The sequence below is a fragment of the Ambystoma mexicanum genome, chromosome 5p (genome assembly GCF_040938575.1).
Source record: "Ambystoma mexicanum isolate Mex_15411 chromosome 5p, UKY_AmexF1_1, whole genome shotgun sequence".
In the NCBI taxonomy this organism is placed as follows: Eukaryota; Metazoa; Chordata; class Amphibia; order Caudata; family Ambystomatidae; genus Ambystoma; species Ambystoma mexicanum.
In genome coordinates this window covers 799,610,259-799,634,198 of record NC_090930.1, presented here as the reverse complement: position 1 = coordinate 799,634,198, position 23,940 = coordinate 799,610,259, and the positions used below count along the sequence as shown (strand labels likewise).

General features: G+C 45.3%; 1 protein-coding gene across 7 annotated transcripts in view; it reads left to right on the top strand.

Annotated features, from left to right (window-relative positions):
- The window catches only part of PDE1C (phosphodiesterase 1C), a 2,232,090-nt gene that overhangs the window by 1,706,405 nt on the left and 501,745 nt on the right, over nucleotides 1–23,940 (top strand). The gene's annotated exons all lie outside the window — the stretch shown is intronic.

The window sequence follows — 23,940 nt, the reverse complement described above, 5'->3', positions numbered from 1 at the left end:
ACGACTACAACAGGTCATAACATCCCTAATACACCCAGATCAATGTGGTTTTATGCCTGGTAGATCCACGAGGATGAACATACGCAGACTTCACCTAGCCATTGAGCGCGCCCAGAACCTGGATGCTCCTGTGAGTGTACTCGCAGTGGACTTTGAGAAAGCCTTCGACTCGGTCCACTGGGAGGCGCTCTGGGCGATTATGCATAAAATGGGGATTGGCGAACGTTTCCTTACCTGGGTCCAACTGCTGTATGAGGCACCGACGGCTGAAGTGAGGGTGAATGGTTGGACGTCGCGATCCTTCACACTAGGGAAAGGGACGCGACAAGGCTGTCCACTATCGGCCCTCCTTTTCGCACTGGCCATGGAACCACTGGCCCAATGGCTGTGAGATACGCAAACTTGGGATGGCATCCCTGGAGGATCAAAATGAGAAGACAGAGTCTCACTATATGCGGATGACCTACTGATATACTTCCAACATCTTAAAACAGCATGCCCAGTAGTAACACAGCTACTGCAGGAATACGGCACATTCAGTGGCCTGAGGGTTAACCGGTCCAAATCTACATTGTTCGCTTTGAATCACCTAGGAAATGAGACCCCTGAGCCCTGCCCATACAAAGTCGCGGATGAACAGTTTCGATATCTGGGTGTCGAGATCACAAGAAATCTCGACGACTACACACTGAACAACCTACAACCTATCATGGAAAGGTTCACAAGGGATGTGCAACATTGGAAGTCCTTACCCTTGACCCTTTTAGGGCGCGCTGAACTGTTCAAGATGCTAACACTTCCACGGTACTTGTATGTACTACAGGCTGCTCCACTGCACATACCGACCAGGACGTTCCAGGAGATAGATCGTGTGCTTAGGCAACTACTGTGGGGAGGCGGACACCCAAGAATAGCCCTTCAAACATTACAAAGGTCAATTTGGGAAGGAGGCATTGGTCTACCAAGATTGCAGACATACTATTGGGCCAGCCAGATGGCGATAATAAATGACGCTCTACACGGCAACCCAACGCTACCACATGTGAGAACGTCCCGCCCCATGGAACTGTGTGCAGGAACACGTAGAGCAGCCCCTAGCGACATGACCTCACATATACCATGCATCTGGGCAGAATCACATACTTTTATAGGCTGGGGGGATAAAATCACTCCACTACAGCCATTATAGAATAATAGGAACCTTTCGAAGTGTCTAAACTACCGAAATGGCCGGCGTGGAAGAGAAACGGTCTAGAAAAAGTACAGGACATCATAGAGGAGGGAGAACACCTTTTGATGAACTAGTCTTGACCTTCGGCCTTCCGGAAACAGAGAGATACCACTATACACAGCTTCGGCATGCTCTGCAGCAGTACCTCCCCGCCCTCTCTGACATGGCAGACTCTACCCCACTGGAGAGGAACATAGTGGTAGACCATATCCCAGCCAAAGTCACTACTGTCATGTGTAGTGTCATCACCTCCTTTGCCACACCAGAACTGGAGTGACTGAAGTTGAGATGGGAGACTGACGTAGAAGAAATTATGTCTGAAAACTGGGTCCAGATCCTAATGTACCCCAGGGAGGTCACCATATCAGCTAGACTACGCCTAGTACTACTGAAGATACTACACAGGATCTATTATCCGAGAGTAGCCCTGTACCAGTGGGGCAAAATAGCTGAACCCAACTGTCTGAGATGCCGGGAGGAGGGTGGAACCTTCTTCCATATACTGTGGGAATGCCCGGTGATCTGTCAATACTGGCAGCAATGCTGCGATGTACTGTTGAGGGTGCTGCAACAGACGATTCCCAGAGATCCCAAACTCTTGATACTGGGAGTGGACAGCGAGATAGATTTGTCAAAATATGAGAAACTCTGCCTCATGACTACAACAGCAATATGCAAAAGGAACATAGCACACCTATGGGGAGCAGTGGATCCCCCGCAAGTGGAGCAGTGGATAAATGATGTAGAAATCTGCATTGCGATAGAAAGGAGGGTTTACAGAGCCAGGGGCTGCCCTGAAAAAGCAGACAAGGTATGGCAGCGCTGGGAAGATACGATGTTAACTACTGAACCTTTAATATCAGGATATCATGAAGCAGGAGTCGTGGACACTGCGGCGGGAAACCTGTTACTGTACCAAACCCCATTACGCTGTATATCGAAGTTTACATGAAAGCATGTAGTATGTGTTCCATATGAATGTTTTTTCCATCCAAAGTTACTTTTACCTCTATTATTGTTATTATTGTCATTGTCTAAATGCTGGCCACGGGAAGTCCAGCGGTTGTATGTTATAAAACCAATAAAATGTGTTATTGAAAAAAAAAGGAGGACACATTATTCTTCATAGTGAGCAGTACCATATATACAGACAGGGTGTTTGGTCTAGGGAGTTCCTTGTGGGAACGCGTGTCCTTGTCTCTTAATGGGGAGTCACTCCCAGTGAGGTAGACAGAGTGATGAGGAGCGTGCTCACCTCACTATTCTCAAAGGGGGTGGATCCCCCTTGCGGAGAATGGACAAACACTCTCGATTTGTCACACATACTACTTGGTAATATGACGAGGAATATAACACAGATTTCTGCAACAACTGCTTAACACAGTGAGCTTGCTACATAAACATCATGGCACTCAGGCTTATCAATATGCATTTCAACATTCCTCATTACTGATAATTGAAAGACATTAAACCAGTTTTTCTATGGTGAACACGCAAACAATATGCTTTTGCAAAATTGTGCCAACCCATCTACAAATAACCTTTCCTTTGAGATAGTTCCCAATCGGCGAGTCTACAGAGATATTTGAGCTCACTGTCCCTTTCACAGAGGAGAAATGGCCTTTTGCATATGAATCTGATTCCGCCCACAAGGACAGTCAAGCACCAGATTTGTAGGTCATTTCCCTCTAAACAAGGGTTCCAACAGCAATCCCAGACATGTGTTTCTGCTTGAGTGTCATCAGTGAGCTGAACCCGTGTCTCTCTAGGCACAGAGATGTGATCTGTCATATTTCCCTTGCTGATGAATCCTGGAAGGTCATGATTCGCAAGAGAAAACACAGGTTGTATTTAATGGTACAAACCTGTGTAATGGTACAAACCTGCAAACTTTCATCTACTGCATGACCAAGTGACACATTGTCCTAACTCACCCATTCTATTAATCCTCTTCTATGTTTGGCCACTATTCTCCATTTTATCAGCTTTCACTCAGGGGTCAAGTCCTACAAAAAAAGTGGGGGGACTCATTAACATATGCAGTGGGATGTGACATCACCATAAATTAGCATATCAAGGTGCAATATGCACATTGCATTTAGTTGGCTTTGTATAACCATATCAATTGCACAGAATGAGTGTCATTTGCCTTTCATAAAATCAACATACACAAAAAAACCAAGAGAGGATATTTTGTCCTAATAGTTTCTGACAATGTTAATAGGTTGGGGGGGTAGGAGTTGGGGGTAAGGAGGAGCTTTACATGAATCAGGGAGCGGAGAGGGGGGAGACGGGAGGATCAAGAGGGCGGACTTGCAATGTTAAAGTTGCAGGTATCAAAATTAAGATTGTATAAATCTGAGCTAAAAACAGCTCCAAGACATCCAGCATTAACCAGTGACCAGGAGCTACCACTGGGGAACAAGGATCTAGTACATAAAGTTCCATAATTCTTTCATATGAGATACAAACGTATCATTTGGTCCATTATGTATTAACTCTTATGCTTTAAATGTTTTCTAGATGAGTCCTAATTATAATCTGTAGATTGTCAAAAACACACAGAGTTAAATTCACATTGGTGTGTTTTTTTTCAGCATAAGTTGGCCTGGGGAGCCAAAAGTAGCTCCTTGTAGCTGTTGTGTCAAGCTAACAAGGTTCTTCGAGCCGGCAAGCAGGTGCTAAATAGCTCCCAGGTCCACTCAATTTAACCCTGCAGTTGACCTGACTTGCTTTGCTTTGTTTGTGGTTGCTTTGTCGCTACAAAAAGCCAACTACATGTTTATTATAAAAGGAAAATGTTAAAGTGTGTCACAATTTCAAACCTTTCATGTACGTCATGCACAAGATGCTCACTCGCCTAATTCATCCTTTGCATTAGTCCTTCTTCTATGTTTCTTCCCGCAATAATTTTTATCAGCAACCACTACCAGTGCTCAATTTTTCTCAGTTCTTCAAACGGTTGCTAGAATGCCTTACCACTTGCCTTGTCCATAGCATCAAAGGCCCATTTGATATACAACACCCTGGTGGGAGGCTGGTCCTTTTGTTCAGGGCGTGCCCCTTGATTCCTGTTTCCCAGTATGGCTATTACTGAGGATCTGTCTTGCTGGGGAGAGGTGTTACATGGCCTCACAAAGGATCAAAACAGTGGCAACTCCCACTGGCTCCTGTCTTGCTCAGGGGAAGTCAGCAATTCAGCAAGACAGCTAGTCTACGGAGAATACACATAGGCAGTTCATGGCTGGACTGGTCTCACAGCACTGACATTTGTATGATACCAATTTCAGGTGGCTTTAATAATTATTAGTACCCGGCGAGAGTCAAGCAGAATGCAACACGCATTCTGATTGGCCCTCGCCGGGTCCTTACTCAGCCGAGAATCCTTCGATTCTCGGCCGGGATTCCAGCCGCCTTGTCCTCAGCGGGGGGCGTGGCAGCCCCTCAGCCAATGAGAAGGCTGGAAGTGGGGCCATCCCCACTCCGAGCCTCCCCGTGGCTGAGAGGATGCCTTCGCCCCCCGCCGGGGACTCGGATAAGGCTTTTTTTTTTAATTGCCTTTCCTCCCTCCTCCCCTATACCCCCACTTACCTTCTTGTTCCTGCTTCCCTGGCGAGGGACGAAGGAAGCCTCCAGCCGTGTGGAGACTCGTCCGCTCCCGATGGCCACCATGGAAAGGGAAAACGGAATCCGTTTTCCCTTTCCATGGCGGCCAGTTTCTTGGTCGTTTCTTTTCTTTTTTGCATTACCGAATCAGGTAATGCCCCAGGGCTTCGCTCGGGCCTATAACTATGGGCCCCGGGGCATTGCCTGAGTCGGTAATGCCCCCGCCGCTCGGGTCATATTGCTTAATTGTGATCTGCTGGAAACCTTAAATTAAACTCAGGTATAACTTAGATTTAAAGTTTACAACTGCCACCAGAATAGTAACTCTCATAATTATGTGGTTCGGGAACAGAGATGCAGATATTAAATGCAGCCCGTGTACTGAAGTCACTTGGCTGTCAAGGACGCACTCGTGACCTCGGAATCTGCTCGATGCCACTTGAGAGCAGGCACTGCAGATCAGGCTACCAATTCAGCAGACCACAGGTGGATACTATGCTTTTGCCAAGGAGTTTGCAGAAAGGGCAATCTGCTCTGTGAGATAGAATTAGGAGCTCAAACATATATCGAGCAAATTAACTAGAGTTTTTTTCTAAATGTCAATCTCCCTCGCTGCTGCCCACAGTGTTTGTTAAATCACATTTGGTCTTTATTCTTATTATTTTTAGGAAAAAAGACAAGACGTTAGACACAATTGTGTATAGGCGCGTTATAAATGCCATATCATATTATATCACATCATATCTCCTCCTTCAGACTGAAGAAGAAGTGGTTTTCGTCCATGGATCATTATATGTTCATACCAGCCTTCTATTCATTGTTCTTGAGCCTAAACTAATCCTTTTAAACTTTTGTGTTTGGCCACATCTATCATCCATCCCAACTGCACTCAATGTAAATGCCAATTTGTTATTTGCCTTATGCCACTTTCATGGTGTCACTATTGAGAAAGCCTTATTTTCTAACATGCCCAGAATAGGAGGTCCTTTGCATTATGAGCACACCCCACAGATTGCATTAGAAACACCAAATAAGGATTAAGTTATGGACTGCAGCATGCATTCTCTTGGAGCCTCGGCTACTTTGTTCGAGGATTGTCTGATATGCAGCTAAATTCAAAGGATGAGCACCTCTGATATGAGCTGCCAATGACGCGGGCTGGAGGGGTGGCCCTCACATCATGTACATGGTTAATATGTAAGTGGACACAGTGACAATGTTTCTCTTACATAGTACATATGCAATATATTTTGTATTACCTATTTCTCTACTTGCATTTATGTGGAAAGTTAAGAAGCAGGTAATAACAGAATTGCCACCAGCATGTTTCAGTCCCTGAAATGATCAGCTTGGTTTCCAGCAGAGGAAAGGACCTCCTGCACTTACATTGAGGTGCTTCTGCTTGAGAAACGGAGCGGTTGCCACCAGTAGATTTACCACCAGCGGTTATTCCTCCAGCCTTCACTTACGTCCTATGGGACTTCAGAAAGGGGTGCATAAAAAACCTCATAATGGTTGGATGCATCACTGTCGCCTAAATTGGTAATGGTAAATACATGTGATGGCATTAGGACTGCCAATGCTGCCAAACTTGCAAAGAAGGCACAAGTCTTGTGACTGGGCCATTCAACACACAGAACCTTCACGCATACTTTTTAGGCAAATGTTTTAGGTGTAATACTAAACTAGTCATGTCTCTGAAACCTGATAGCTACCACTACGATTACCAATAAAAATCTTACGGAATTGTACTGTTTGGGGCTTTAATGTGCCCCGCCCAAGCTAAAACAGTCACATAAAAGCCCACTGAGGCTGATGGTACAGATCCGCAGTTCTTATCTGAATTGCTGCAAGGAGGTTGTCAGAGATAAGGCAAATCTTATTTTTTCCTAGTCTGGATTTATTTCTTCATTCCATCTTTACAAGCATTTCAAAATATTTTGAAAAAGAAGTAAAATGCAAAAGTGTGTGTGTGTGTGTTTTAATTTTTGTATATATGAAGCCTTGTGTGCTGAGCAGGCCATCTTCCTATGAGCAGTACCCGGGTCTCCTATTCATCTGATTGGCGGCATCCATCAGCCTCTGGGATGGTGACATGGGGAAGTTGGTGCACTCATGGTTTACGTCTTCATGTCCCCATCATCTTCAAGGTGGTGAATCATGATGCACTTTTGGTGGGCGGTTGTGATATTGGTGGTGTCAGCAGCAGAATGATCATAGAAATGCTGCAATCTGCTTTTGAACTCTGTTTCCTTGTCCCAAGCTCTTTGTCACATGGTGTGCTTTAGGCAGAGCTAGAAGTCTAAAGCAAAAAGCGGCGGACCTGTCACCCCAGCGAAGGTGAGCGGGTGCATCAGGATCGATACATTTTTTAGGGGGTTGGTCGAGGCGGTGTAGAATACAAATAATTGAAACGTGTTGGCCGATCTACATCAGAATTTCACATTTGGAGAAATAGATTGTTGAAAATGGATATTTACACCACAGCTTAACATTGTGTGGAAAAGATTGTTGAAAATTAAATCTGGGGAATTGTGATTAATTTGTGGTGTTGCATTTTGTAAACAGAGCAAATCATATGGAAAATATGGATTTGAATATGATTGTTGGCTTGACAAACCTTTATTTATGCAAGCTTAAAAAATATTGACAAAGTAATTACATATTAAATAATTTTTTGCAAGTATTTTGAAAGTGTTAATTCAAAGGATTAATGTTTAACTGTCTGATATTCATGTATTTATAAAGGAAGAGTATTTTTACTCAATAAGAGTGCGGTAGACTCACAACATATGTTTGCTGTGATTGTATTATTAGCTTTGATACTGGTTTTCTGCTAGAAAAAACCATTTGCCTACGAGCATCCAGAATTGCTCGTGAAAATGAATAAACAGAATATAATTATTCTTAGAAGACTTATTTGTGGTACAATCTAGAGTGTACCTATAATGTTTATTATTATTGAGACGGGTCTAGAGCCAAGTGGTTGTCATGGGTAACGCATTTTAATTCAGGTTTAACTGGTATGGGGCTTTGTGAGGTTTTCGTCCATCAAATTCTGGTAATTCTACAAAAGAGCAGGGACATGACATTCCATTTTGTCATTTCACAGTATTTTAGTGAATCGAAGAAGTTCAAATTCAGCGAAAAATGTATTCTAGAGGAAGAGTGGGAACAAAGTTGTTTAAAGTAGCACAGGGACATGGTCATTCTAAATGGCTGCACACCGACAGATATTGCCGGTCATACGACATGGAACTGTCGGTCCAAAACAACTAATATAGATTACTTATGTGGCAATCCTTCACTGATTAACACTGTCAAAAATGTAACTGTGGAAAAGAATCTATTTAACTGTGGAAAAGAAACTATTTAGCGATCATGCCACACTTAGCCTTAACCTAGAGCCAGATCAATTGAAAATGCATTGCTATGCAAAAGGTGGAATGAAATCTAACCAGAGCGGCAGTCGGGTTGTTTGGTCAGAAAGAAACATCCAAAAGTTGTATAAAGAGATGACAATCTCAATTCACACTGATAATTCCATATTGCACCTTTATACAGGTGAAGAGATGGAAGACAGGCCAAAGGAGATTGCTTATGCCTGCGTAAAACAAAAGAGACACTCGTTGACCCTAGCTGAAAAGACCGTTGACTAGGTCACCCCCTCTGCCTGGCTATTTTGATCATTTGATGTTATTTATATCACAAAAAGCAAAAAGAAAGATACACTGACACAAATATTTGAATATAAATGTTTCTGTGTTTAGCACTTTAGTGCCTTCTACTCTATTGATTGAATGCATAGGAAAAGAAGGTACATTGAAATTGGTTACATTGTCCAACTATCTATTGTATTTATGTATATCGGTGCATTGTTTGTACACTATGATATGTATCTAATATGTTTTGTTCCACAATTTACAAGAAAATAGTTTAATATGAATGCAGTACTTATTGTACACCCAAAGAAAACCCTTCTCACAAAATAAACTAACGCTTTGGGTCACAACTGCATCCCCCTACACTAGCTAAAATAATAAAAAGCTATGTGAGCTTGGTAACTGTTTTTGCTTTTCTATCTCTTAACTGATTTAAAGTTAGCACTAAGCAGAATTTTCTGCAATAATATAAAGCATGAAAAAATAGATACTCTTTACAAAAAATACATGTAAAGAGAAAATATTCCTGTGGCAGGACGCCACCCTCTTGTTTCCTAGCTGAAAAGAAGCATGTGCGCAAATTTGACATTGAAATCCAAAAACAAAAACGATGTTTACGTATGCAGAACTGTAGGTTAACAAGAGCTTGCGCTACAAAACACGACTCAAATGGGTATTAATGCATATTGGAAAAAGATGGTCAAGACATTGACTGATAATAACACCAAACAGGTGTGGCGTATTTTAAATCTTGCAAGACCACCTATTAAACAATTAGTCATTAATCCCCTTTCAGAGAGTGTATGGATTGCTTTCATTGAAGACAAGATGAAAAAACATGATTCTATTGAGCCAATGTTTGAAAATAAATGTTCAAATTAGCCCATGACCTTTGATATTGCTGAGATGTTAGCCTATTTTAAAAATCTAAAAAAGTTCCAGAGCACCTGGACCAAACGGTCTCTCATCAGCAGTATTCAAGGGTGATTACGAATTATGGGCCAATATATTATGGAATATGTTCATGAAAGTGTGCCGAGAAAGATGCATTCCTATGTGTTGAAAGAAAGCTATCTACGTACCTGTATTTAAAATTGGAAATCGTCCAGCTCCCGAAAACTACCAATTACTTTCTATGCTTGATTCTACTGGTAGAGTATTTGCTGGATTTGTGCTCATGCATTTGCAAATATGGGTTGCTAAGAACCATATTTTAAATACATTCCAGACTGGTTTTCGCCAGGGTGCGTCCACTCTTCATAAAATTAGATTGTTGGACTCTGTTATGGAACAGGTAAGAACTAAAAATAATCCATCTGTTTACATTACCTATATTGATTCTCAGGCAGCTTTTGACCAAGTCTTTCCAGAGCTGCTTTGGAATAAAATGCGGATACTTGGCTGCAAAGAGTGGCTGCTGGAAATCCTAGCAGCATTAAATACGGACACCACACAGATTCGACTTGGTGACACTGGTCTATACTAATAGGTAGAGGGATGAAGCAGGGCTGCATATTGTCAGCCCCACTCTTCAACCTTCACATTGCTAATCTCACAGCACTGATGTTTCTTAATGCAGTGTCCCCCTCAAATTGGTCAATGCGTTGCTGCCGCTATGCTTTACGCAGATGACTTGGTCCTATGCAACCATTTATATTCAGGCATGAAGTCTATGATAAATGCCCTGGCGATTTATGCTAAGGGTCATGAGCTGCCGATTAATTTAATAAAAACTAAAACCATGCTAGTCATGACTCGCCATGTAAAAATACAACTTCTTATTCTTATCACTGACCATAGACATATTAAGTATACCGAAAATTACAACTATTTGGGAGTCAAAATGTTCAACAAAAAAGGATACCAAGAAATTATATCAAGTAAAATTTGCAAAGCTAAACACATATCACACATGGTAGGTCGTTTTGCGTATTTACTATGCTGGGTTTGCACTAGGAGGTATTCTTGAACTCTATGAACAATGGCTCTGTCTTGTAATATTATATGGACTTGATGCCCTCGAAATGCAAATCTTGGAGTGACTAAAGTTTTTAGAGGGGTTCTTCTGGCGAAGTGTGTTTGGGCTTCCCTCCTCAACCTCTATAGAGTATATACTGTTCGAACTAGGACTAGTATCTCTAAAATCGATGGCACCTTAAGGTAGAGGGGAATTTAGTTAGGTGTCAATTACTGTCTTGAACACATACCCAAGAAAAACAAAGGGTACATGAACTTAGTTAAAGACCTGCTACATAAAATAGATTGGAAACCTGACCTTAAACGCTGTTCAAACTGCTTGAAATTGAAAGAGACATTTTCAAGCCGTTTACGAAAATGGGATTGGCTAAACAATTATGAGCACCTACATACACTCCATAATTACAATCAAGTAGCACACATTTCTCATAAGTATTATGAAACTCCAAAGATATCTGTTCTATGCCAGGAAACGGAGGTGCAGCGTTTTAGGCTGCTAATGCATACATATCAGATGCCTGTGAGATCCATTCGTGATGGTCAATGGAAAGTGTGTAAAGAGGGCAGAATATGTAGAATCTGTAATATACCTGAATGTATTGAAACAGTGAGACATTCGTTAACTGAATGTTCAAATTTATGACACATATACATGACCGTTGTATGCCATATAACACATGAATATGAGTCCAAAAAATCTCTAGAATTTTAAATACAGAGTGTGGGTCAACTCACATAGCTCTGTATAGAGTATGGTGCCAGGTTAGAACACAGTTTGAATACATACTTACTAAATTATGAAACGAATTATGATATTGCTGTAAAATGTGAATATTTGCTAACATCTCTAAGAATGTTTGATATAGCTAAAAGATGTATACATTTTATAAAAACAAAATGAAATGTTAATGTACCAAAGTGAGTATATCCGAATTAAGTTTTGTATGTTAAGTTACTGTATCTCTATGTATTGTATCGTATATGAAATTATTGATGTTGGTTCGACTATGTGTTTTATTGACTTTGTAAAAGTTCAAATATGAACTGATTACAAATAAATAAATAAGATACATAAAAATAAATTAAAGTAGCACAATAATTTCACTATTTATGCCATCTGTGCATGCTATTGGCTATGTCAGTTATGACGCCAATGTGTTTCAGCAGTTGTAGTGTTTATATGAAAAGTAAATATAGACATCTTTAAGTAAGCAAGTAATAGAAATTAAGCAACTATTATTCCCAAAAGGACATATTGATACAATTATTAGGCTATTCATTGTGTAGATTAGGTTTCTGCTAGGGCCTTTAAGTAGAACAATATAGATGCCCATTTTTATTAGTATGCACGTCTGCACCTGTACAGCATACTAACTAAAATGCGCTTTTCAAGTAGACCTTCTGCATTGTCTTACTGCTTTCAAGATGAGCAGAAGCAGGAGGGAAGTGTCTTGGGTTCAAAAGGTCTATCAAGTAAAATTGAAAGTATTCTTTAAAGACAAACATAACACCCTAGGGTCCATCAAAATATTGTAATACATAGAACTAAAACAGTAAACATAAAAGTAGCGGAACTCAGTTCCAATTAGTTCCTGCCCACTTTAAACTCTGGCTTCAGGGGTTCCATGTTGCCCATAATCACTTACTACATATTGGGCCTCATTACGACCCAGGCGGTAAGTTACCGCCTGGGTCGTACCTTTACCACCATGGCGTAAACTATGTTTATGCCATGGTGGTTGGCGGACTTACCGCCCCATTCCGAGGTTGGCGGGGCGGTAAGTCCCCATTAACCCATTTACCCTTCCCCATTCCCATTTTTGCCCCATAGGGCATAATGGGAGTGGGGAAGGCGTTAATTACGCCACCGTAAATTACGGTGGCGTAATTAACAACAAGGTCCCTTAGCGCCATGGATTTTAACACCTGCTAAAAGCAGGTGTTAAATCCTCCATGGCGCTAAGGGACCTCGGAATCAGGCGGTAAGGGTCGGCGCTGTTTACGCCGCCGTAAACCCCTTACCGCCTGGGTCCTAATGAGGCCCATTGACTCCAAATGCTAATCCTGAAGCAACTTGGCAGGCTACAGGATCATTTCTATCTTGAAAGTACCACGACTGCATAAGATGCTCATGTTAATATGTTATTGCTTTGCAGTCTATTGTTTTCTTTTGTTTGTGAGGCACGTTAGCGAATAAGGATACAAGGAAATGGTTGATGGAACACAAATATGTTTTCAATAAACACACTAACTCTTACTCCATCACGATTGCTTCATCGTCTTGCCCTAGTAGCAACAAACCCACTCATGGGTGTATGAGTGCTTTACAAGTTAAAATAACATAACATAGCCGTTTAACACAATGAAATAAGGACATCTTCTATCAAATATGTCTTAATTAAAAAACTGGAAAGTCTGATATGTGAACTGCTGATATCTATATTCTAGCACCTGACAGCTTTCCTAAACTTTCACGTGCCAAGGACAAATCAGGGTCCATAGAGGTAAAACAGAGAACTGCCACATTTTACAGTGTGCATATAAGACACATGACAGATTATGACATAACTAGGACGCATAAGGGAAGAAGGGGGATGGAACATCAGAAGGAACAACGAATTTGTCATGCCATTAATGTTTTCAACATTGAGGACGGTGTGATGCTTGCATAAACTTTGTGCATTAGAAGAACAGCTGTGGGTTTCAGCTGCTTAATGCCTCTCCCACTCCCTTTCTATCTGTCTCCCTCTTTTTCTATAAACCAACTTTCCCCTGGCTCTCCCGCTGTCTTTTCACATTTTTTAGAACATTTTAGGTCATTCTGGATGCCTGATGTACACAGCTATGCTTAATCTTTGTTCCAAACTCTCTGAACACCCTTTCAGTTTATTAACCCAATTCCAATGTTACTTAGCTATTTCCTAATGCAGCTTGGCAGTGTTGACTTGAATATTCTCTGATTGAATCATCTGGCTCTGGATTCTGTTATCTAGTATTTACAAAATGTACCTCCTGATTCTTTTTACGAACCTTACTGCAGTTGTCGACTCACAATGGAAGTCAGGCTTACTGGTGCATGGTTGATGGCACACTCCCATCCTATGAAGCGGGGCTTCAGCTGTGCATCTCTGGTCTTCTGCCACTATACGTGTATCTATCTGATAGGAAAGAATAAACAGTTACATTTATTTATCAGTTTTCAGGGGAGGCAATGGGAGTGAGTGCATGTTTGATAAGAACTGTACAAAGGGACTTTTCAGGAGATGTTTTTTGCATACAAGTATGAACTGTAAACATCATTTACCCCTCTTGTTCATTGCAAGGTGAGCATTTGGATCTGTAGGAGGCATACACTGCATGAGCAAAATGAAGGTACATTTTATAGACAAACTCTACATCTTTGTGTGGAAGATGAACATTTTGCAAATGTACTCTAATATAAGTCTGAAAACCCACACAAAAAACAAGACTGACTTTGATGTCAGTATTCAAGTGATGTAAACTGTGTATATGTACAAACTGTAAAACTAATATATCCCTCTTGTACATACTGAAACCGCACATCAAAGTCAAAACGGACTTCAATGCAAGCTTTCATCCTTAGAAGAAGCATATAGGACATGTGCATTTTATGACTTTGCACCAAACACTTTTTACACTAGTTATGCACCATACACTCACCTGACTTTGCCTTACACCCCACAGTCTAATGACACACACTCTCATGACACATGCTCCTACCAAATGTGCTCCTACAAAACACACTCCTCCAACATACATCCTTACGACATGCACCCCTACAATGTTCACTCCTTCAGTAAACGCTCCTATGACACACACTCTTATGACACACATTGTTACGATACACCTTCCTATGACACACACTCCTATTACTCAGTTTCCACCAAGACACATTCCTATGGCACACTGTTCTATGACACATTGCCATGCAAACTGTGTGGCTCTTTACCCAATTTTTCACAGAAAGTGCGATGTAAGATGTACCATTTTAACACATTATTTAAAACATGTTATTGGGGTAAGAACTCCCCCAAACCTGGGCCTGGCTCGCGTGCAATGCTCGGTCACTCACACATATTCAAGGGAAATATTTATGTGCTTCCAAATAAAACATTGACCAGCCACGTCTTGGCACAGAGGTGCTCTTGGATGACGGTGAGGGCCACAGGAATGTGACACCAGTTAAGTAGGCATGTGTTGGCTTTTCAGGTAGAGGTTGCCTCATTTATCATGGTTCCTCAGTCCTCAGTAACTCTTTGTAATGAGTAGGTGTGGGTCCAATGGCATGTCAGTCAAATGATTATGTCTGGTCCTTCAAAGATGAGGAAAGTGAGCAGTGCTTCTGGACCTTCTCTTGGAGGATGTAACCCTGCTCCTTGAACATTATCTGCACAACGCTTTACCATAAGTAGTTCTTGGAGGGTCCTGCAAGTTCTGTAGCAGGATTACTCACTCCATCAACATGTAAGGAGCCCTCTTCCTCACAAAGTCAAAGAATAGACCCTATACATTTATGGACAATCATCGCCAGGCTAAGGGTACCAACATCAGTCATAGTTTTGCACACATTCAAACATTCTAGTGGGCACTCAATCAATGGTGCACACCGCAACCAACTTTTGCAGGTTTCTAACGGGCAAACTGGTTGTGGATTCATTGAAGTCTTCTGACACTCCAGAATCCATAGCCAGACCTGCTCCTGCTGCCCACATGGCGAATGATGATTATATATGGCTGCATCTGTGCTGAACATACCCGACTCACAGCAATAATATCTGACTTCAGTAGGACCTCACCACAGGTTTTGAGAAGAAATTATAGGTAGGAACATCCTTTCCTGAAACAATAACTACCACTAAACAATGTGGAAGTTCCCAAACATCTAGCTGTGCTCCTGACATAGGGAAACATTGGAACCCTGAGAAACCCCTACAATCGTGCCTTAAAGTTCTGTTAAAACCAATGGGTGTTTGTGCCCAGGACAAACTCCAGAAATGTGGTTTCCAAGTCAAGCACTCAAGAGCCAAATCCACAACATGTATTCAGGATAGTGACAGAAAATACACGTTAAAAAAATGAATCTAGAGAGGAGTTAATTGCAAAGTCAGTGATTATCCTGAACATCTTGTGTGGTAAGGGTTCTTGAACATCTGACGTGGAGACCCCAGGTCTGTGGTTTAGGGTTGGTCAAGAGTAAAAAGTCAGAAACACAATGGGCATCGCAGGCATGATTGTGCCTACGACACCCGCTGTTAATTATATATTTTTTAATGAAAATGGCCACTGCCATACCACCGTTGTCCGAAATGAGACCTAGTCCCTTTTCTATTTCAATAGTGGCAGCCATTTTTTTGGCAATTTTTCTCATTCCAACAGGAGATGTGCAGGAGAATAACTTTCACACCCCAGCGGCAGGCAGACATGGGATTTAATTGCCTGCAGCCCAAGCTAAGGCCTGAACATTGCTCGGGCCTACAGAGATTGGGTTGGCGGGTTGTTAAATTCCATGTCCATTCCGCCACCGGGGCGTGAAAGCTACAATGGAGGTTGAAAACACAGGTGGCGAAAATTCTAAACATATGCAGGGACCCAATGCAATGCAGCAGCTTAGGATTTGTATATTTTTCTCCCTCAATACTGTATCTCCACTATTTTTTTTTTAACTTGGTTTATTTTAAATCAAGGCAGGATGGTAAATACACATATCACAACATATTACAAGCAATGCTTTTTCAGGTTTTTGATCCCCAGTCCTCATTTCCCCCACCAGGCTTCCTCTCTCCCACCTCCCTCCGGCCTCTCCACCCCTCAGGTTTGGAGGCGGAAATTTCCCTCCTGGGTTATCCAGTTCGCGCCTTAGCATCTATGTATCTTCCTCAGGGTTCTCTTGGTGTTTCAGGATCCATCGGGCCCTGGTCGGTTTATAGGTCTGGGCGGGGAAGCGCTGGTCGTATTCCAGCCCTGGGCTCCAAACATTCTGGAAGCGATGGAGCGTTCCCACCTGTGCTGCCGTCACCTTCTCCGCTATCAGGATGTCCCAGAGTTTAGACCACCATTGGGCTATGTGAGGGCCTTCTGGGGATTTCCAGGCCCTGGCCAACACCTTTTCCCCGCCAGAAAGCAGTGTGTCAATAGCTTAGACCTGGTCCCGGAGCGCGGATAGATCGCGGGGATCGGAGCTCCCAGCAAAACTGGTTCAGGTTCCAGGGGAATCGCCGTTCCCGTAATTTGTGTGATGGTCTCCAGGCATGTCCTCCAGAACTGTCGTATCTTTGGGCAAGCCCACCACATATGGAAGAAGGAGCCTGGGTGGCCACATCCTCTCCAGCAGGCGTGATCTACTTGTGGGTTCATGTGGGGAAGTCGAAGGGGCGGGTAATACCACCGGAGGAGCACCTTGTACGCACATTCCCTATTAGTAACGCAGGTGGAAGAGGTATGTGTTCTGGTCCATGTGTCCACCCAGGTTTGGTCCTCGACCGGATGACCTAAGTCCGCCTCCCATTGAGCCATACAGCGGGTCTTTGTGGACAGGAAGTCCCTTAAGAAACGCCTATATAGGGTGGATACCCTGCCCCGGGTTGGAAGGTCCCCCAGTGTCAGTTCCAGGGCGGTGGGCGGGCGTGTTGCTGCCTGCAGAGTTTGGGGGTGCGAGCACCAGTGGCGTAGCTGGATATAAGTAAATCTATCCCTTTCCTGGAGTTGGAACTTCTCCTTACATTGGGCGAAGGTGAGGGGTGTCCCTCCCATATATAGCTGGTCTATGGTCTCCAGCCTGCCCTTTATCCAGTTCCAAAAATTGCTGGGGTCCGCTCCGGGTGAGAAGGATGGGTTATGGAAGACCGGAGAAGGTGGGTTCAGTACTCTTGGCACTCCCTTTTGCTTTAGTGCCCAGTCCCAGGAGTTAAGGGTGTGTTTAGTTGATAGAAGGAGGTCTCCCCAGTGTGTTCTGAGGGGGGGCGGGATGTGTGACAGAAATCGCAAGGGTAGGGGTACTTGTGATTGTTCCAGCTCTACCCATCTGGGGCGGTTTGTTATAGTTTGCCATGCCTGAATCTGTGGTGCTAGTTGTGCTGCCACACTATAGGCCCGCAAGTCCGGAACCCCCGGACCTCCTAGCTTGGAGCCCCCCAGCATCGATTTGAGAGGGATTCTTGCTCTCTTACCTTTCCAGATGAATTTCAGAATTTTCCTTTGGATGTCCCTGAGGGTTGGTGCGGGAATCGCTACTGGGAGGGAGGCGTAGGCATACAGGAACCTCTGCAGTAGGTTCATCTTGCATGCTGTGATGCGCCCCAGCATTGAGATCTCTTGGGTCTCCCATCGTTTCAAGTCGCCTTCCAGTTCTTTTAGTAGCCGGGGAAGTTGGCTTTGTATGTGTCTCTTGGGTTAGCCGGGATGTGGACCCCTAGGTAGGGGATGGACTTCTTCACCCACGTCATCGGGCACATCGCAGTCAGTGGCTCCCGTTCTGCTGGGGTGAGCCCAATGCCCAAGGCCGAGGATTTGTCAAAGTTTATAGTGAAGCCTGAGACCTCACCATAGGTGGTAAGTTCTCGTATTGCCTGTTTTAATGATGATTGGGCTTCTGAGATCGAGAGTAGGACATCGTCTGCATATAGGGCGATTTTGTGTTGTGTGGGGCCGTTCTGCAGCCCTTTAATTTGGTCGTTTCCCCTAATCCTTTGGGCCAAAGGATCCATGGTGAGTGCGAAGAGTAAGGGCGACAGCGGGCAGCCCTGCCGGGTTCAGCATGACAGGGGGATCGGAGCTGAGCTGTGTCCGTTAATTCTTAGACTCGTACTTGGGCTCTTATAGTTGGCTAGAACCATCGTCTGAAAAGTTGACCCGAAGCCGAAGGCCTCTAGGGTGAGTTTCATAAAGGGCCAATCTACTCGATCAAATGCCTTGGCTGCATCCAGAGCCACTAAGACCAGTTTTTGGGAGTTCCGGGAGGCAAGGTCCACCAGGTTCAAGGTTCTCCGTATGTTGTCACCAGCTGACCGAGGAAGGATGAAGCCTGCTTGTTCGGGGTGGATGATCTTCGGGAGGAGGCGGTTCAGGCGGTTTGCCAGGATTTTTGAGTAAATATTTGCATCAATGTTTAAGAGTGCAATTGGTCTGTAAGAGGTTAGACTCCTTGGGTCCTTTCCTGGTTTGGGCAGGAGGATGGTGGTTGATTCCTGCATCGATGGGGTGACAGAGCCTGTTTCTCTAAAGGAGTTGAACAGGGTCACCAATGGGGGGTCCGATGTGGCCTGAATAGTTTATAGAACCTGGTGGAAAAGCCGTCTGTACCTGGGGCTCGTGTTTTAAGCGACTTAATGGCCTCCTCGACCTCCTCCCCTGTAATGGGCTCCTCCAATTCGTCTCTCGTTGTGTTGGCGACGGGGTACCGTTGCCCTCTGCAGATATTCCACCTGTTGCGGTAGGTTCTGAGGGGTTGCCTTCATGATTTGGGTCAGGTAGTCTGTCGCGAGCTGTCGTTTTTCAGGCTCAGAGTACCGTGTGACCCCCTCAAGATCATGCAGACCTGCGATCGTATTGACACGTCTCCGTTTGGCTAGTTTGGCCACCAGGAACCTGTTCGCCTTGTTGCCCTTCGCGTAGTATGATTGTTTGGCTTTTGCCATCAGTAGGGCGGTTTGTTCCGCGTAGTGGGCTTCAAGCTTTTTCCTCGCTGTTCGCATGATCTGTTGCGTCTTAGGGGACCAGCCTTTTTCCTTGTGGATTGCCTCAGCCTCTCGTAGCTCGTCCTCTAGAGCTATCCGGGTCTGGCGTCTGTTCCAGTGGTAGGCCGCTCCTTGGGCAATTAGAGAGCCCCTGATTACTGCCTTCATGGCGTCCCAGTTATTCGCTAGTGAAGTGTCCGAGGCTGGGTTTTCGTCAAAGAAGTTTTTTATTCCCGTCGCGATCTTGTCTCTCGTAGCCATGTCATTGAGAATCGGGTCATATAGGGACCATTTGCGTGGATTATTGAGGTTGGGGTCCTGAACCCGGAGTTCCAGGAACACTAGAGCGTGGTCGGACATGGCTCTCGAGCCAATGGAGACCTCTTCGACTGAGGGGAAGGTGTGCGGGGAGATCAGGAACAGGTCGATCCTTGAGAAGGTGTGGTGTACGAACGAGTAGAAAGAGTAGTCTCTTTCGTCAGGGTGAAACACCCGCCATGAGTCTATTATCTCCAAAGACCTGAACAGCCGGAGGAGGCTAAGTGCTTGGGCGAAATCGCTTAGAGTCGGGGGTGTGACCGGTCTTTAGTGGGGTCGGGAACCCCATTGAAGTCCCCTCCGATAATTGTTTGACCCTCCACAAAACTAGCCAGGGTCATGCCCAAGAAGTCGTAGAAGTGTGATTGTCCAGTGTTAGGGGCATACACCGAGATGAAGGTGTATAGGTCTCCCAGCAGGAGGCATTTGACTGCTGTGTATCGGCCTTCCGGGCATGTTTTTGTTTCCAGGATTTGCGGGTTCAAGTCTTTTCTAAAGAGGATCGCCGTGCCTCCCTTTTTGCTTGGGCCGGAGGCAAAAAATTGAAGCGGGAATAATCGAGAGCGAAGCCGGATCACAAGCAAGTGGGTCTCTTGGAGCATAGCTATCGCTGCGTCTTCGTCCTGGAGCTTTAATAAGATTGCCTTTTGTTTGTTAGGGGAATTCAGTCCATTAACATTTAGGGAGAGGATTCGCAGAACTTGGTGGTCCAGTGGTGTCCCACTCTCTATCTCTTGGGTTGGGGGGGGTTTGAGTCGGTGGTTCAGCTGCCATGTTTGTCGTGAGATCTTGTGGTACCATCCTGCGCTTGAGGTTTTAACGCGGAACCCCAACGGGGGGGCGCAACTTTAACTGGTGGGTAGACCGACATTGTAAGTACGGGCGTACCCTTGGCCAACGGGGCCGGTTGTCCCATCGTGTATCAAGTACTGTGGGTTTCCAAGGAACGAAAGTTGGAAAGTGTCCTTGGAGTGGGTATGAACCGTGGGTATGGTCCGCCATCTCCGCCCTCAGGGCACATCAGACTAAGCGTTATGTGGCGGATCCGAGTTCAGATCAGGTCAGAGGAGACCAGGGAAAGATGCTGTTGAAACCTGGGGGCGCGGGGGTGCGGGGGCGCCATTGTTCATCTCTTTCTGTTGGTCCGCTGGGTTGATGACCATGGCGTACGTTTAGGTTTTGGGGAGGGAAGCGACCCAGAGTCCTCAGCTCCATCCGGGTTTGGTGTAGAGAGTTCCTGGGGCGAGGTTGGATGCATGATTCTCTCTGCATCCTCCAAGTGACTAATCTGGCGTAGGGTGCCTTTATATGTGAATTGTAGAGCCGCTGGAAACAGCCATCTATAGTGGACTTGCTGCTCCTGGAGGAACAGTGCCAGGGGTCGGAGCGCTCTTCTTTTCTGAAGGGTGAGTGGTGAGAGGTCCTGGTAAATTTGAAGTGGCGTGCTCTGAAAAGTAATTTCCTGCCCTTGGCGGCTAATCGCCGAAATCGCTTCCTTGGTTGTAAAGAAGTGGACCCTAGTAATAACATCTGGGGGTGGTCCGAGACTGCCCCTCAGCGTGGGCGGAGTCTGTGGGTCCAGTCTAGCAAGAGCTGAGATTTATCCAGGTCCGGGAGGAGGGCCTCGAAGAAGCGTCCCATGTAGTCCGCTAGCTTGTTGTCAGGGACGGAGGTTGGGACCCCCCGAATGCGAAGATTGTTGCGGCGCGCCCTATTTTCAAGGTCCTCATGTTTAAACTCCAGGATCTCGCATTTCTGATGCAGGGAGTCAATGGCTCTTTGCATTTCCCCTAGAGTGGTAGTGTGGTCCCGGGAGTGGTCTTCGATTTCTCCGAGCCTCTGTTCGACCTCCATAACCCTTTGGTCTGTCTGTTCGATTTTGGTGGTGAGTTCTGAGAGGCATGAGCGAAACTCCGACTTGATGTCCGCCATGAAGGCTATCAGGTCACCTTTGGTAGCAAGGGCTCCCCCGTCCTGCTGTTGTTTCTGTGGGGTGCGCTTGGGGGGGCTCTTGTTTCTTGCTTTTATCTATTGCCGTGAGCATGGTGGAGATATCTGCGCCCTTGCCAACCTTCGCTTGCCTGGACATGATGATCATGTTTGGCGGACTTGGCTGGAAGAGTTGCAGCGGGACCAAAGCTGTGGGAGACGGCACTCAGCCCCCTCTAGGTCCGCAGAGTTTAGTGCGTTGTAGGGGTGGGAGGTCGAGTGTTTTCGGCACCCAGGAGAGTTCAAGCATGGGAGTGCGAGTGAGAAGCCGGTGGAGTAGCCGTGATTCCGCAGTGGTCTGGGTCGCTAGCTGAATGAGTGAGCCGGGGCGCCCCAGGAAGTACTAGTGCATGGAGGATCTCAGAGGGTATGGACCGCGAGGTCGAGGCTTCTCTGGGTGGCTCTCAGGGCTTATCTCGTGGCCTCCGTATTTCTGGCCGTATGCAGCCCCCGATGAAGTTCTCACATGTTCTCCGGGCAACCCCTATACGATCCGGCTGGATCCGTGTTGGCGGGTCCGTCCGCTACTCTTCTTCGGTCCCCCAGAACCCCGTCACCATCGGGTTCGTAGTATGTTGTTGAGTTCCAGCGCGGCCGCCATCTTGGTTTGTTCGAATGGTGACGGGGGAGCGATACAGACGCTAAGTTCTAGGAGAACGCTCCTGCGTTCGGAGGTCATCGTGGGCCAGGTTGTGCCTCATCGGTTCCGATCGCTGTAGGTGGCATTGGCGACTCGGATACTCGATCAGAACCGCTTGAATTTGACGGCGGCGGCGGACATCCCACGGGCGGCCTCAAGGGAGCGACCACATAGATGGCGCTCCAAGCCACGCCCCCTGTATCTCCACTATTAAGGATTGGATCGATTTCTTCTGCTTTGAAACCCAATTTCTGTAAAACTGAGTTTCTTCTCCTTCTGCTTTACCTCCTTCTTTAGTTTCTCTCACTCGACTAGGGTTAAATCGCTAGGATTGTATTGGCACTTCTTTGTACTTTAAATTTCGTGTTGCATTGGTTGATGCATGGACCTATTTCCAACAGTATCTGCTAAAAGTAATCAAAACATTTAGAGATTGTTACACTTCCCATACCATTGTTCATCCAAATGGTGGGAAATGGCAGCTCTTCCACCATGTTTAGTTCAGTTCAAGGTGCCTTACTTTCTGCTGCTCATTTCATTTGCATTTTTCACAAAAGTTGACAATATGTCTGTTCTATGTATTGAGCCTCACTGGATATCTTTTAATTTTGGAGTTATGTTGAAATTAACATGCATCAACTTCAAGCTATTTTCCCTGAAAAAATTCATGTTAGTGATAAACTCCACGCTTTGGGTGGTCGCGTAGGTACCAGTACTCCGGATATATTGTGGCAATAAGACCCGAGGTGGCGGGCCAATACCGCCCCAGGTAATGCCTGGGGCTGTAGTTATAGGGCCGAGCATAGCGAGGTATTGGCCCGCCTCCGAGGGTCTTATTGCCATAAGTACCCCGGCCCGTTGGATCAGGGTGCTAATGGCATTTTTTTCTGTTCCAAAAAAAATGGCCGCCGCCATGGAAAGGGAAAACGTAGTCCGTATTCCCTTTCCATGGCGGCCATCGGGAGCAGACGCGCTGGGAACAGAAGTGTTCCCAGCGCGTTCGCTTCCAAGACCAGAAGAAAAAAGAAGGTAAGTGGGGTCGGGAGGGCGGAAGGGAGGGGATGGGTAAGAAGAAAAAATAAATGTACCGCGGTCTCCGGCGGAGGATGATGGAAGCCTCCAGCCATGTGGAGGCTTGGAGCGGGGATGGCCCCGCTCCCAGTTTCCACACGGCTGGAGGCTTCCATCGTCCCCCGCTGGAGACCGCGGGATTGAAGGTAAGTGGGGTGGGGAGGGAGGAGAGAGGAGGGAGGAGAGAGGAGAGAGGAAAGGCTTGGGGAAAAAATAATCTTACCTGAGTTCCCGGTGGGGGACGAAGGAAGCCTCCAGCCATGGGGAGGCTCGGAGTGGGGATTGCCCCGTTTCGAGCCTCCTCTTTGGCTGAGGGGCTGCCATGCCCCTCGCCGGGAACAGAGTAGCCGGCACGCACGGCGTGGACGGGAATACTGTGTGGTATGGCTCGCAAATGAGCCAATCACCACACAGTATTCCTGTTCAGCCGTGCGTGCCGGATGCTAATGAAATGTACTATTCCAGTGTGATGGAAAAGTTTCAAAGTAGGCTTTCTCTAGCGACCCACACATTTATGGAATTCCCTTTCAGTAAAAATGTGCTCCCTCGTGGATATTTTGCTTTTCTGCTAGACTGAAAACTCAACCGTGTAAATATTGCTATTTAACCCTGTCACACTAGCACTATTCTGCATAACAATATGATAATTGTATCCTTTGCTTTGTTTTCCTGCCTTCTCATTTGTTTGTATTGGTATTGGCACTATCCCATTTGTTCGCGGCCCATTTCCTCAAGTTTTATTTTTTACACATT